Genomic DNA, 16,507 nt, shown 5'->3' on the forward strand with positions numbered 1-16,507 from the left:
GTACTGGTCAGTTAAGTTGAGAAAATGAAAAAGATAATGAAAATAATTATGGAATTAAATGTTTATTGAATAAAACAGCGGTTCTTAAACTGTGCGCCGCGGAATATTTTACATTTTCAAGGGAAACACAGCGATACTCGACATCTGTCGGACACTAGCTCGAGGTAGTTCACAGTTTCAGAATTTCTTATTAAGTTGTTTGGACCTAACTACTAAACGAAACTGTTAGGTATTTCTTTTGGTCTGGGTGCGCCTTGAAAAATTTACTGAGACATTAAAGGCGCCGTGAACCGAGAAACTTTGGGAACCTCTGACATAAAATACACAATGAAGAAATTACTGTTGCGAAAATATTTGAACAGTGTTGACTTTCTCTTTTCATCAATCAATTTCCGATAGCCGACAACAATCTTCTCTGGGCCCTGGCGAAATAAATATCGCAGGGAGCATCAAACCTTTTGTTTGAGGTTCTATGCCATACGAAAGATTTCATCTAATTCTTTTACTGTTATCTCCTTCGCGGTAACATTTTCATCTGGCTCATTTAAAAATTTGAATTTTTAAATGCAAGTCTGCATTGACTTTATTAGCAGGAGACAAACACGTCTTCTTCCGATGGTTGATAGAACACACCGAGGCGGGCAGCAGGCAAACGTTTGTTTATTGACCGTACGACTCGCGGTAAGCTTAATGCGCGATTCAAATCTTTTTCAACTATTGCATAAAAATAAAAAGATCGCATTAACTGGAAATTTGCATAGTGTAAAGTGAAAAGTGGTATCATTTTTCAAATAGCGTTAACTGAATATCGCGTTAATCGAACTCGCGTTATGCGAGGCCTAGCTGTACGACGCAATTTTAGGGCAAGCGCCTCATGTTGCGTAAGACGTTAACTCACGTACAAGTTAGTGTAAATACATCAGATCTGTACGCAGCCAACTATTAAGTAGATACAAAACTGGCATTTAAGTATACAGTATCTCATATTGTGAATACCTTCACAACGAGTTACCAAAGTTAGTGGTCAGGCGCGCGGGTGCATAAGGACACGTGCCTCGAGTGACCGGGGTTCAAGCCCGTGACTGCTGAATACGGTGCTGTTTCTTGTAAACTCCTCTGACCGTTTGGTCGTCCCTCAGTATAAACAAAATTTATTTATTTATTTATTTATTTTATATTGCACTATCCCGAATAAGTAACGCTTCACCATAGGAGAAGACTGTTGTTACTTATTCTCGGCGGATACCCCCACACAGACGTTACCGTTCCAGAGCTTATTACCTCCTCATCAGTGGGTGGGCAGGTACCCTGGTGTTGCAATGATGACAACCCAGTTGCGAAGTATAACTCCACAATATGAGAGTTGCCTGATGGTATATAGTAATTTAAATTAAAACGCAATTTAAATTGCAAGACGGAGCAACAATTCGCCAAGTAATTCAGAATTGTTTACAACTATCAGAACTTAAGGCTTGACGTATATGGTTATTGATATCGATGAAAACAATTGCAATATGTCCTTCCATTATTTATATATATATATATATATATATTTTTTTTTTTTTTTTTTTTTTGTCCTGGCCTTTTCCCATTTAATGAAATTTTTACGGCTGGTTCCTCATGCTGTATGCCGGATGACCAACCCTCACCCTTTATCCGGACTGGGGATATGCGGTGGTCATTCCCTGACCTTCCGCATCCTCCGTGTTTGGTGGTCACGGGTTCGAACCCCGGTCTAATCAAGAAGCTACTGCTCCTGCCTACGGATGTCCTTCCATTATATCAAAATATTTATAGCTACTCACAACCCTCCTCCTTCACTTGTTCCCTGTGGTCGATGTAGTTCTTTCATATTCGTTAGATAACAGAAATCCATATTTATCAGTTTATCTGAAATCAGATAATCATGGGAAAAAAAAAATGTAAAAGGAGATCCTTTCACAAGCTAAGGTCAGAAATACGTGCAAAGTTGATGTCTGCTTTGATACATGTGCTTCTGTGTGATAGACTAGCAGCAGAATTCCTTTTAAGCCATCTAATTTCATCTGTCTCTCTGAGACGAGAGGTCATGGCTTTAGGGAAATTCTTCCTCAGTATTTCAAATAACTCTAATTTAAATGGATATAAAGAAAAGTTGTATAAAATGACTCAACAGCTGACTGCAAAAAAAATATTTTCTTCCCTTCCCTGCTTTGAGTGTTGGGCAGTTGGAAGTAAAGCATGTGAAGAATGCTACTGCATTTGGAAGTCTGATCAAAAGGTTAATTATTATTTTTTGTTTCATACAATGGATTATTCAACTGATATAGCTGCACTTACTCTCTCTGTAGGAAAGTCAATGCTTCCCAGTGACTGTTATGTCCTGTTCATATCTGAAAGAAAAAGAGAGCAAAGTTTTTTAGCAGTAGAAACCTATTTAAATGAACCTCTCCTAGAAAATATACGAAGTTATTTGATATATCTGAAAGTTGTAGGATACAATTTAACTAATGAACTTCAGAAGATTGTACAAGATGATTTTGTAGAGATGAGAAAGCAAGATCAAACTGTCACAGCAGATCATCTGCATTCACTGTTAGTGCTAGCAATATTATTATCTTTAAGTACTGGAGAAAAGTTTCTAAGCAGAGATTCATGGGAAAAAGTCAAAATTCCTTGAAAGAGAAAGAAAAAATCGATTGCAGTAAAGAAATAAAATAAATACATACGTATGCATATATACACCTTTTATTCATAAAAGTGGTGGTTATAATTGTAAGTAGGAGAGAAAAATTATCAACATTTAAACTGAGTGAAGAGAATATAATAGTCAACTCCAGTTCATTCAATAGGCTACTGTTCTGTACTTAACTTTACAAAGTGAGTGAGGAGATGAAAACATAGTGAGTGACGGTTGCGCTGCCTACTACTTTTCTCTCAATATAGTTGCGAGACGATTCTATTTGATAAACAGGAGAACTTCGCTTTCCAAGCCTTTGCAACCAATATTTCTTAGGCGGAAGACTTTTCTGCATCTGGAAGCCTTAGATTGGTAATGCGGTATGGTGTAATGCCAAATTACCTAAAATTGTGTGGAATCGTTTTGAAAGGCTTTGCTTTGGTGGGCTATGACACTGCAATATCCACTGAAACCCCAGCTCCTTGTGCTAGCATTTCTGTTCTCGGCAGCTGCTTGTGCTGCTGCTGGCTTTGCAACAGACTTTGAACAGATGTAGCTCTTTGCGATGTAGTTTGGACTTTGTTTGAAATTTAATTATATGTATATTTATTTTTTATGTAATTTGATTATTCTCAGTTTTTCATATCTATCTTTTTTGGTCAAGGCAGTTTTTCCTTTCCTGTATTTGGTCAAACAGGAGAGGGAGTATATGAGTACAGTACTGCTAAATTATGTGTAACTGACAGCCGGATTGGCTGGGGCGGCTCTAATTAATAAATAAATAAATATATATATATATATATATATAGTTGCATATTTTAAGATGATGAAAGCAGAACTTGTAATACTAAAAGGGTTTTAGCGCTGAAAGCTTCTGACTACGGAAAATCACTTATCGAACTAGTTAGTGGGTAGTATCATTTTAGTTCGTAGTAAATCACCGAAATAGGTGAAACGGCATTATATTTGTTATATCTCATATTGTGAATGCTTTCACAACGAGTTGCCCTGATATTGAACTACCTTCGACAGTGGATTCTCGAATAGGCAACACTTTAGCTTGTTGTTAGTTATATGTTTGTTATTTGATTTTTAGGAGCATTGGCAACTAAGGCCATATTGCTCCGGGATATGCGGTGGTCATTCCCTGACCTTTCCGCATCCTCCATATTTGGTGGTGACGGGCTCGAACCCCGGTCTAATCAAGAAGCATGTCCTACGCACTGCTGCTCCTTCCCACCTGGCTACGGAGGCGCCGGCAGCACTTGAGCAGTGGACTCTCTCGGTGTATACCACCATCACCTCCTGAGTGGTGTTATCCTCCGAGAATAAGTAACATTAGTCTTATCCAGTGTCGAAGCATTGCTTATTGGATGTAGTGCAATATCAGGACAACTCGTTGTGAAGGCATTCACAATATCAGATGTAAAAAACGATGCAATGTCACCTACTTTTGCGGTTCACTACGAACTAAAATGATGCTATGCACTAACTTGTTCGATTACCAAAATGTTTATATTGTTTAATATTTTTTAATACAAAAATAAAGAATTTCTAAATAAAAAAAAAAAAAAAAAAACGTATTAAGTGGGAAAATGCTTGAATTATAATAATTTGTTTGCATTATAATAATACACTGTTTATTCTTTATTACGAGCTTTTTATGCGGGAAAGCCTTTCACTCGGGAAACTTCTTAGCGGAAAAATAATACATTACAGTATATAGAGTTGAAACTGGGAATTAAGAAACCAAAACTAGTACAGGGGAAAACTTCTTATGCGGGAATTTATTATCGGCGTTCTACTGTATTTTTTTTTTTTTTTTTTTTTAAATATTATACGCCACTTTTCTTTATTATATATCAGATAGTTGATAACATTGAAAGCGAGGGAAAAAGTAAAGGGCTATGCGAGTGGAAATGCTAAAATTGAAGTTGTACACGTTATAAAAAAAATAAAAATGTAAAAAGTTGGAAATCCCAGAAGAAAAGCCATTACGTGAAAAAAAAACAAAAAACTTCACAGATTCTAAACTTCATAGACAGGTTCCAAAGGATTTATTTCTAAAAAGGATTTATTTAGTCCATGTTCCCCAGGATTTATTTCTAACGTTCCACTCACCCTGTATACATTCACTTTTGCAAAACAGCAGCAGGAAGGCAGACGGATAGTTTACTTAGGCACTGATTCCCCCCCCCCCCCTCTCCGACATCATAAATTCATGACTGCACTGAAATTCAACCCCCCCTACACACACACACACACACACACACACAAAAAGAGAACTATACCACCGTCCTCGATTCGAGAAGGAGACAAATGTTGCGGAAACTTCACTCGTGGAATTTGTGTGCGTGCGAAGTACAATAAATAAAGATTTCAAGAAAATTAATTAAATTAAAAAAAAAAAAAATTCTGCAATATGATTTCGTATTTTCTACAGTTATTAGTTATTCAGAATAAGATTTATTTTACACCACAATATTTATTGAAAATAAAGAGAGCCATTCTCGAAAGGGGTTTCACACGTATTAAAGGAAGCTAATAATTTTCACATTAATTGACTTTAATGCCAGATTCCTTATCAAGTTTACCTAAATATATTTCCTCTTTCCTGTTGTCGTGAATATGATAGTTATTTTAAGACTCATTATCTCCTATGTTTATGTTGTTTCTGTCTATAAAATTACCTTATAAGAATGATAAGCAATATCTATCACTTGCATAAAACTTTAGCCAGCTATTAAAATAAACAGTTTTCACTAATCAGGAGACTGTAAATTAAGTGATATTAATTAGCGAAGCGAAGCATGAACACAATCGGAAATAAACTTAAAAAATTATTAATACTGTTCCGTTGAGAACGGCGCATGTCGTGCTGTAAGTGCTACGCCATAATGGATTGTTCATAATGGACTATTACCATTAGTGTCCGCCAAGTCACGAAAATAATCTCGTTAGGGTAGCAGTATACTGTTAATTGACGTTCATTCGTTTCTGCATTTAATGTTGCCGTTCATCCTTTTAATTGTTTCAGCGTAAATTTTATGTTATTAATTTTGTTCCGTATATCGCATTTTATTTTATTTATGCAACACATACACTGCAGTTATGTCCCTTTACGGTGCACAGCTAATTTAGGTTTAACGGATAAAGATAGTTCGTAAATTTTTGTTTTAAACTACTTGACAGAGATATTCGTGATATTTACATAAATGTATGAGATTATTATTATTATTAGTCATATAGTGCAAGGAAGCCTGAGGCATATGCTGCACCATCAAAACAAAAAAAAAAAATTAAAAAAAAAAATCCGAGTTACCCTGAGAGACAGAGAGAGCCAGCCAGAAATAGAAGGGAATCACCAAGAAAGAGAAGAATGGTGATATCTAGCTCAGGACCCTGGGTGTGCCAAGCCCATACTCACCAGATGTGAGCCCCTGGGGTTAATTTATTATTGGTTAATTGAAAGTTAAAACTTTTGAAATTAAATTTCGATGCAAGTTAAATAAGTATTAGTAAGGCCGAATATTTTTCGCATCAGCCAAAAATACTGTAAATAATTCACACAGACAGAATATTCATACTATTCCCATTCCACAAGGTCAATCATCCAATTCTTCTTTAAAACTTAAGTCAGGCTCACTGCCTTCAGTACGTTGGGATACAACTTATTCCAACGTTCGACGCGCATTCGCATCTGTTCATGTACATATACTGTACATTCAGTGTAGTATTTTAAATTACGACCACCCCATTCGTAATCGACTGTGCCGCATAGCTCGCAGTATAATAAGCCAAACGGCTTCCTACGTCAGAGCAGTAGTAATATCTGGTCGTGTAAGTTAAATTCGGATGCTTCCATATTGGAAACGGCATGTCGTGTCGGTTGCTCACGTCTAGGGCTTACAATACTGGGATCCCTGTATTGTAATACCGGTATTGATACAAAAAAAAATTTTTTTTTTTTTTTTTCTGGTATTGATACCAAAAATACCGATTTTTCGGTACTAATTTAAAAAAAAAATTGTTTATATTTTAATCACATAAAAGTTATAAAATCACCTTTATGTGATTATGACGTCGTTTTCTCTACTAGCAAATTTTCGATAAATCATCGATAGGACACCATCCAACATTGCAACCTGTCCGCAATTCTCGGACAACTTCATGTATGACCGAATCGTAACTCCCAAGTCCTGTTCCTCCACTACTGACTTTAGTTCAACTCCACCAAGTGTATAAGTTATTTTGGGGTTGCTCTTGCTCAGGTGTAAGACCCTGCATTTTGCTGAATTAAAGCATAGCTGCCACTTTTCTGACCATCCCGGAAGTCTATCTAGGTCACTCTGAAGAAGCGCTGCTTAGCGGCGATCATTAACTACTCTACTGATCTTTACATCATCTGCAAGTTTAGACCTCACGCCCTCCATCCCTTCATAGATGTCATTTAAGATAATCAAAAACAACAGTGGTCCCAATACTGATCCTTGGGGAACCCCACTTCTTGCATTAACCCAACCTGAGGAATAACCATTTATCAAAACCCTCTGCCTGGTGCCCTCAAGCCATTGTGCTATCCATCTAAAGGTTTTCCCTATGATTCCAGCCTGCTCCAACTTACTACCAAGTAACCACTCATGTAGGACTGAGTCAAATGCTTTGCTGAAATCCAAATGAACAATGTCGAAATTATTCCCTAAATCCAGCTCACGAGTGACCTGTCAAAATGGCTAACCAGATTTGTTAAACATGATTTTCCCTTTACAAAACCATGCTGTGTATCCTACAGAATTTCATTTCCGTCTAAATGATCCTGAATCATTGATCAATCCCTTGATCGTTGTCTCCATGATTTTCCCTACTACTGAAGTTAGACTGGCCGGTCGGTAATTTCCCGTTACACTCCTAGAACCGCCTTTATGTTCCGATTTACACCAATCCAGTGATGCTCTCATAATTAGCCTGAATGGTTTAATGCACTCACTTGCCGCCTCCTTTAAGATTATAGGGTATATGCCATCAACCACAAGAGCCTTACTCGCCTGTAGGCCTGAAAGTTCTCATTAAATAATCATTTGAAATTTCAATTCAACATCATTAATTACATTTTTTTCAATTTCACTTCCATATCTCATTGACACAAACTATTTTTTTTTTATGTAAATATCGATGCAAAGTAACTGTTGAGTTCATTTGCAACTTCAGCTATGCTGTCTAATACTGTCCCACGTCCTTCTGTTTGCATTTATATATGTGAAGAATTCCTTAACTGCACTCTTTGCTCTCTTCTTTATTCTTTATCCCCACTCTTTGCTCTCTCCCAGACTCAGTAAAGATACTATTGTGAAAATTATGCTTCGCTTAATAAAACGTCTCTCTCCTCCAGTAAATGACGAACGTAATTCAACCATGGAAGACCAAAGTGGAACAGAACATCAGTGTTCCGTAAATTCTTTCCAAAATAGGAAATTGCCTGTCCAATGGATTTTAAAAGATGAACGTGAGTCAGAAATTAATGAAATACTTTTAACAATTTTTTCTAAAAAAGTTCAAAGCCTAGAAAATATGGACTGAGATCGTCTACGATTATCTCAGTACAATAGTACCAAAGTAGAATCCGAAAGGGCGTTTTCTGCCGCTAATCAAATACTATATGTACCAAAATTAGATCCATTTTAAACGATCATACTATTGATTGCTTATATTTCTTAAGAGCTCACTTTATTCGGACAGGTAGTGTTGGAGGCTTAAACATAACTTAACTTTGCAGTAACAATGTGTATTTTTTTGTTTTTGGAATAACTGTATTTTAATGATTTTTTTTCAGAATATTTATTATTGCAATAAAAGTTTATTTAAAACATGAATTCAAGTAATTACAGTACTTGTTTTTTTCCTTACTTTATTGCATCTAATTGTCATCAAAATTTAATGAGAAAAACGTTTGTTTTTGGAATACCGATATCCCGGTTTCATAAATTAAAAATACCGAAATACCAGTATTAAGATTTTGACCGGTATTGTAAGCCCTACTCACGTCCCACTGTGGTTAAGGTTTACAAAGAATGGTGTCAAACCACCACCCGCCGACAGAACTGTAAAGGATTACGCAAGATGGTGTTCGGCGAAGAGTGCGGCGGGAGGTTACTGCGCGACAGTTGACATCTCAATACAATATCCCAAATGACGATGCGCCTCGCACTCAGACTTATGAGATGCACAATAGACGACACAGGAGACACCCTGTCCTTACTGTTGATCATTGTCGACGGCGAATGCTCTGTTGTTAACATTCTGGTTGCACTCAACACTTTTTTAGGGCCCGATGTTCAGAGGTTCTGCACCACCACAGATGAACAAGATGGAAATGGAAATGCCACCAGGATAACACACACACACACACACACACACACACCAGTGCCCACTGTCCAGTCAGGCTGGGTTGTTTGAGACATGTTTTGGTGGTAAGAACTAGGATACGTTGTGCATATGAACCAACGTTTCCAATGGTGAGATCTACCGGCAGCCCTTAGAAGACCATGTGCACCCTGCCATGTTGCTTTTATTCCCCGGACAAAAACTGGATCTTCCAAGGTGATAAAGGGGCGTGTCATCGAGTCCTCATTGTGCACGAGTGGTTCAAGGAACACAGTGAAGACATCACCGACCTTAATCCAACTGAACAACTGTGGGATGTTTTAGAACGGGAAGTGTTGAGTATGGATAAGCAACCGTCATCTATTCCGATTCTGTGGAAAGTCTTGCAGACAGCATGGCTACAGATCCCTACGGATGTCTTCAGACATCTGGTGGAGTCAGTGCTTAGGCGAATAGAATAGCCTAGGCTGTGATCGTGCGAACGGTAGTCTACACAGTATTAAGTAGATAATAGTCTGGCACGTTTGAATTTATATAAATGCAAACGCGCTAAAATAAAAAGATCAAAATGCAACGACTTGGGTGAAAATCGAGCAAATTTCGTTTCTATGCATCTGCCACATATTGCCCATTCATTCCTTCAACCAGGAATGGTTGAAGGAATGAATGAAGGAATGAAGCAAACATAGTATCCAGTGGTATCCGTTACGATATGCGGTTTATGGATAACATGTGTCAGAGGTTTTCAAAGTGTTCAGCAGATCTGTGGGTTCACCAAAGTTATCTCAAGGATTCTTGCGCAATTTTTTTTTGTTATTGATTTTTTTTTTTTTTTAAATTTCTACAATAGTACTGTTTATACATATATATTTATATATATACTGGAATTCCGCTACCGAAAAATGGTTGTTAAACACCAACTTTTGTGATACATATGAAAAATATAATAATAATGATAAAATAAATAAATAAAATAAAAATAATAATAATTGTCGGATCTGTCAATTAGTCTGATTGACGGATTAGTCATCATATTGGTCTGATTTCAGTGAAATTTGTTTTAGCTTGACAATTCCTTCTAAAAAGCCCAAATATAAAATTTCAGGAATATCCATTCACTGGGAGTCTATTTATTATATACGGATTGACGGACATGGTGAAAACAATAGACTCATTATGCTTATATGCTAACATGCCTGATAATATAGCTGTCGTATTTCTATTGGTCCGCTTTTAACGAAATTCGGCACTGCCTGAGAAATCGTTCTAAAAGATCCAATCATAAAATTTCGTGATCCACTCGTCCACTGGTAGTCGGGTTGTGCATGCGGACGGACGTGCGAAGTAGTAATACTTGCCGGATTTAATGAATACGTGCCGGATTTAATGGTTTTTAATAAAATTTGGAATGGCTCAACAAGTATTTCTGAAAGAACCAACTATAGTATTAAATTCGATGAAAATCCATCTACTAGGAGTAGAGTTATTATGTGCGGACGGACAGGCATGCTAATGACAGAGGGTCTTTATCATATATATTTTCTAACGCGCATAAACACTCAAATTACAACTATTAAATACTAATTTTGGCAGGAAATTTGTGCTTTATTACTTACACTGCCATTCTTATCTTGATAGAATGCAAATCATATCCTTTCACCTCAGTCAAATCAGTATATCTGCATTAATATATAATTACTAAATTATTTTCTTGTTAAACTTATCTCCCAGTTTTTATTATATTTAATATTTTTATTATTTTTAAATTTTTAAAAAATATATTTTTTGGCACTTCTAATAGATTGAGAAAAAGTTTAATCCTGCATTAAACATTTTTAAGTGGTAATTAGCTCTTCCATATAATTGTATTATTCATTTATTTCAGTTAATTCCATTGATTATTTTAAAAATACAATATTGTACTATTAAACATGCTCAGATGATAGATAACTTATTTTATTATCTTGTAGAAATGAATTATATCTGTACTATTGTTCCGTCTTTTTATTGTGGACTTTATTCTGTATTTTTATCGGTATTTTATAATAGGATAAAATAAATAAATACTTTGGTACTGCGTTGTTACTGTTTAGCGTTACTCCGATTTCGAAGGCGCTGTAGTTCCCAGGGGTTACTCTGTGGAACAGATTAGAGGGAAGTGGAAGAAAAGGAAAGATGAATCGTGTAGCGCCGGCCACAAATTTTGACAGAAAGAGGGCTCGGAACGGCCAAATGTATTTTGTTTGTAAACAAACTTGACGCTGTATCTGCAGGATTATCATCCAGGAACGTGGAAAAGAGAGATTGTCAGTACCGTGCTCAGGGCATTGAATCAGAGCGGTGTTCATGGATGAATCGCGGTCCACAAATCCTTGATGACAAAAGCCAATTATGCCAGCCCTGATTTTCCATTTTAATGGATATAGAAAATGTATTAGAAGTTAATATTAGATCTCAGTTACTGAAACTGAAGGGCATGACCATAGTCGCGCATTCAGTTCACACCCACGTGATACCATAAATATGGTTTATATTATGGTGGTATCTCTGTTGTAAACTATTGTCTCTATGTGGCTTTTTTCTTCCCCGTGTGTGTGTACTCTAGAAGCAGTCATAAAGTTGAGTTCTGAGTTACTAAAAAATAAAGACGGTGGAACGCGCAGGAGAAAAACAACTGTACCTTGCCTCATCATTTCTCAAAGAATGGAAACACAAGCGGAGGGTGGGGACTTCTTTGGGTGACTTTATTTGGGTGAAGAAGCTTAGATTTTATATTGCATTTCTGAGAATAAGACTTTATTTTTGTGACAGTAGAAAATAAAGCTTATTTACTTCCTTATATATTGCAGAGGGCCTTTCTAAGTTTTTTATTTTCAAATTCATTTGTGTAACACTAATGGAAGGACTGAAGAAAATAGCGAAGATATTATCAATGCCTGATATAAATCGATGGGGATCAGTAGAACAATCGATATTGTACTTGGACGCTGCGGAGTCTATTAAGTAGGTTATGTTTACCTAAGTCACCATGGTAACATCTTACAGAAACAGACTTCTGGAAACGGGTAGGTAAGCTAACGCGAAACATGGATGGGGAATCGTTGAAGGAAATCTATATCGAAGGCCCATTTATAATTTTAAGATCACAGCGGACGTTTGATTTTCAGAGTTATAATAGTGTAAACATCGTATCAGAGGGTTTCGCTATGTACCATATCCGACGGAACTTGGTTGGATAGCTTACACTTGGTTGATGCGGATTTCTAGTAACACTTCTAAATTCCATTTATATTAATTAAAACGATGACTTTGTAGTTGCGATAAATATCTGAAAAATTGGAAGCAGCAGGTTCTTGAGGTGTCCTGACAAGTTAGTTCTGCTGCTCTCTTGCACTGTGTGATAAAGGCCCCAGTTCGATTTTACTCGCCGGCCGAAGTTGAGAGAATTCCTTTCGGGATGGGAGGAATTTTATAGGCCTATTCTTCCACTGGGGCTGGGTATGCGGTGGTGGGAAGGGTTGCATGTTTCCTTTTTTTTTTTTAGTTCGAGACCTCCCCCACTTGAAACTGATTATAGAATACATGCAATTTATGGACACGATAATATTGATACTTCAGTGGCTAATTCTAAATAGCCGAACCCAATCTAATCCTGAAGTGGAAGTATTCCTCTTAATAAAGTCGATGGATCGGTCTGCTTTACTTGTGATATGGCAACCGAATTTATGATTGAGAAAATTAATGTTCTTTTAATCCATCATTCGTTTGGGAACGTCTGTGTAGTAAACAGGGTGGAAATAGGAAAAATCGAGGTCAGAAAACAAGATTATGAGATTTTGAGAGCATATTTGGAAGCCATTGAAGGATGCATAATGCACTTAACATATCGAAGGATACTTGTGGATTCAAAAAGCTATGGTCCTAGTAATGTAATGTTCTTCAGTGAAGTCATCTTGTATAAGTTGCGTTTTGGGCGGTTGTTCTAGTGCAGCGATGGCGAACCTTTTTCGGGTTGCTTGCCAAAAATAAAATGAAACAAAAAATATAATAGATATCAATTGCCTTGGGGGGAAGGGAAGATGAGTAAAGTAAATAGTTTTTATTGAGATTTTATAAGAAGGTAAAAATTACTCGAAAGTTTCTGATTAGAACTTTGTTGCTGCATTATTTTTAAGCACAATTACATTTACCGTTTTCATCGTAAGATGTGGCTGATAGATCCTAAAAAAATTTGTTTGAATGAAAATGCAACGAATGTATTAGTTTTTGTATAAACTACTTATGGTCAGCTGCGTTCAATTTTATGTTAGATTGTCATCGTGGTACTAGTTGTATTATGAATACTGTTAATATAAGTAACGAACAATTCTTGTTTTAATGTGATTATTTCTTGTTGGACTTAACAAATATCTTTTCTAGACTATGGAATACTTTTTGTTTTTGGAGGGACTGTTCCGCTCCCCCTTCTTCTCTAGTTATTCCGGAGTTTATCAGCTTTCAAAACATGTAAATCAGTCCACGAACACATTAGTACAGGCATAATACTCACAGCTCAATGTGGCGTATTATGTTTTTTTTTTTTTTTTTTTTTTTTGTACGTCTGTGTGTTTGATTTGCTTGCTTGTAAAATCCCCCATATTTCCAGCCAAACTTTCTTTCGTCATAGATCGTACTCATAACTCGTCTGGTGAAACAGGAGTAGGGTACTTCTCTGCTTGTACTCTCGAAGCTGTTTACTTACATAATTTTGAGTCGTTCACTGCGGGTGTCGTTTAATCACCATCAGCCTGTCGCGGCCAAATGTTATTAACGGAGAGCCGCTAAAACGTCTATAGAAAAGAATTTCGCAAAGTATATTCTAAATTTTTCATATACTTTTTTTTTTAATCATCTTTCTTCACCAGATTTTATAGGCACATCTAATGAACATCCAGGTAATTTATGTTGGTACACAAAAAAAGTACTACTTCCTGCTTTATTGTTTTTGCTGGTAAATTTTTTTTTGTGTGAATTCAGTGTTTCTTTAACGTTTCGAAGATTTTTTTGCTTACCTGCCCTTATTACTGATAAGTGTTTTATAGTTTATATGCGTTTCCCAGGGATTAAATAACGCTATTATTTTTATCGCATTATTATTATTTTGAGAACTGTTTTGTAAAGGCTTCGTAAACTTGCCGAGAATTTTCGATATTATTATAGAATGTGGTCTACTGCTTCTAGAAGGATCTAGATCAGTCATGTCACACTGGTGGCTCAGGGTTCTTATGCGTTGTGCACAGCACCTTTTACTGCATATAATTAACCCAAATGGTAAATGGTGACTTCTAAAGAAGATACACTAATATAAAATTTACAAGCTATACAAATCTTCATAAATGTTGAGCGTTATGAGGTCGCGTATTTTTGCGCTGTGAGGAGAAAATATTTAATATATTTTTGCTATAATTGCCACTGATATGCTCTTTGCACACTAATGCGGTCTGAGTCATCCGAGAACTGTCTGCGTGGAACTTTAGAGTTCGATCCTGAACTCTAATCGCACTACTAAGTTTGTAGAAAAAGACCCACAATTAGAATTTCCTTTTCATTGTGTAATGAGTGCATCTTTGTTAGAAAAATTTTAAAGGTTTCTGCAACGATAACAAAAAACAAGTTAAGCTCCACAACGTCCAAGAGATGGATGTGGACTACAAAAAGTTCATAGAGGACAAATCCTACAGAAGACGCATCATGAGGGAACAGCTTTCGTCTTCAACTGAATGACTGCTATCGTTTTTCATCGCGCCGTGCGTAGCATGGGGGAAAAAAATAAACATGTTGATATATAATTTTATATGTAATTATACGTTTTAGTGTTAATATGTTTTATGTAATTTTTCTTGTATTGGTTAATTTTATATTAAACTCCTAGCATTGTTGCTTTTATGGGTATTATTGCATCAGTCATCCATGTAATTATTCACTGTCTGCAATAAAGATGTTATATATACACCGATGAGCCAAAACCTTATGACCACCGAGTCGTTACGCAAATCGAAGCAACTGCAGGTGAACTACGGCGCGTGCGCGGGTCGGGACACTGTATAAAAAACAGCTGATACTGAGTTCCGTTAATCAGTGTTACGCTTGTTCTTCAGATGGGAAAGGCAGCCGACTTAAGCGAGTTTGACAAAGGCCAAATTGTAATGGCCAGACGATTGGGTCAGAGCATATCCGAAACGGCACAGCTGGTGGGATGCTCACGGTCAGCCTTGGTTAGTACCTACCGAAAGTGGTCCGAGTAGGGAAAATCCACGAACCGCCGGCGAGGTGTTGGACAGCTCATCGATGCTTGAGTGAGCGAAGGCTCTCCCGGATGGTACGTGGCAACAGAAGGGCGACTGTGGCGGAACTCGCCGGTAATTGGAATGCTGGTGACGGGAGTAATGTGTCACAAGACAGTACATAGAACCCTGCTGAAAATGGCGCTGCATAGCTGCAGGCCGCTCCAAATGCCCATGCTATATACACCCATGCCCATGCTAACCACGGTACACCAGCAACAACGCTCACAATGGGCACGGGAGCATTGAAACTGGACCTTGAGTGATTGGAAGACGGTCATCTGGTCTGATGAATCACATTTCCTATTGCACCATGTGGACGGCCGGGTACGTGTGCGTCGTTTACCTGGGGAAGTGATGGCACCTGGATGCACCATGGGACGAAAACAAGCCGGTGGTGGTATCATGTTTTGGGAAATGTTCTACTGGGATACCCTGGGTGCAGTCATCCATGTACCAGGCACTCTGATGTCTACCACATACCTAAGAGACTCGACATTGCACACCTTCCACTGGACGACAGATTTGTGCAGCAGCACTAGATAATAGAACCAGGCCCAACTCCTCATGCTTAGAAATGGGCAGTGATTGACTGGGTGTTGATCGCTGTAGAGTGTAGACACAGTTACTTTTTCAAAACAGATTTTCCAAGGTGGAGTTCGATAAACGTCTAGGTGCCACCCAAAACAAGTACACACGTATACATACTTACATACCCCAAAGACGATAGAACAATGGCCGGAAAAGAGATGCCACATTGCAAGAAGAAATTAAGCAGCTAATGGGGGGAACCTCTGCACTTGCACTCAGGCAACCCAGCACACAACTAAAAGACAAGCCTTCCAACAGGCGAGGACACCCCGGCCCCCTGCAGAAATTGAACATCTTAGACAGCAATATCTAGAGACAAGGAATGCCTACACTGCCATGATCAGGCAGTGCAAGCGCCAGTCCTTGGAGCACCTTGTCTCAACAACAGGTAACTATTACCCATGGGGCACTGTCTACAATGTCTTCACTAGCAAACTTCCCAGATGTGAGGTGGCCCCTTTTGCCCGAACCCCCAGGGAGGCACCAGTAACACCTCACAAGATTCTGTTCTGAACATCCTGGATACTATCTTCAAAAAGCTGGATGATCACAA

The 16,507-nt window shown here is 37.6% G+C and overlaps 1 protein-coding gene across 1 annotated transcript in view; it reads left to right on the forward strand.

Annotated features, from left to right (window-relative positions):
- The window catches only part of LOC150078990 (patj homolog), a 946,782-nt gene that overhangs the window by 401,253 nt on the left and 529,022 nt on the right, over positions 1–16,507 (forward strand). The window lies entirely within an intron of this gene.

This window comes from Mastigoproctus giganteus, chromosome 10 (assembly GCF_048544385.1).
Source record: "Mastigoproctus giganteus isolate SK-2022 chromosome 10, ASM4854438v1, whole genome shotgun sequence".
Lineage (NCBI taxonomy): Eukaryota > Metazoa > Arthropoda > Arachnida > Uropygi > Thelyphonidae > Mastigoproctus > Mastigoproctus giganteus.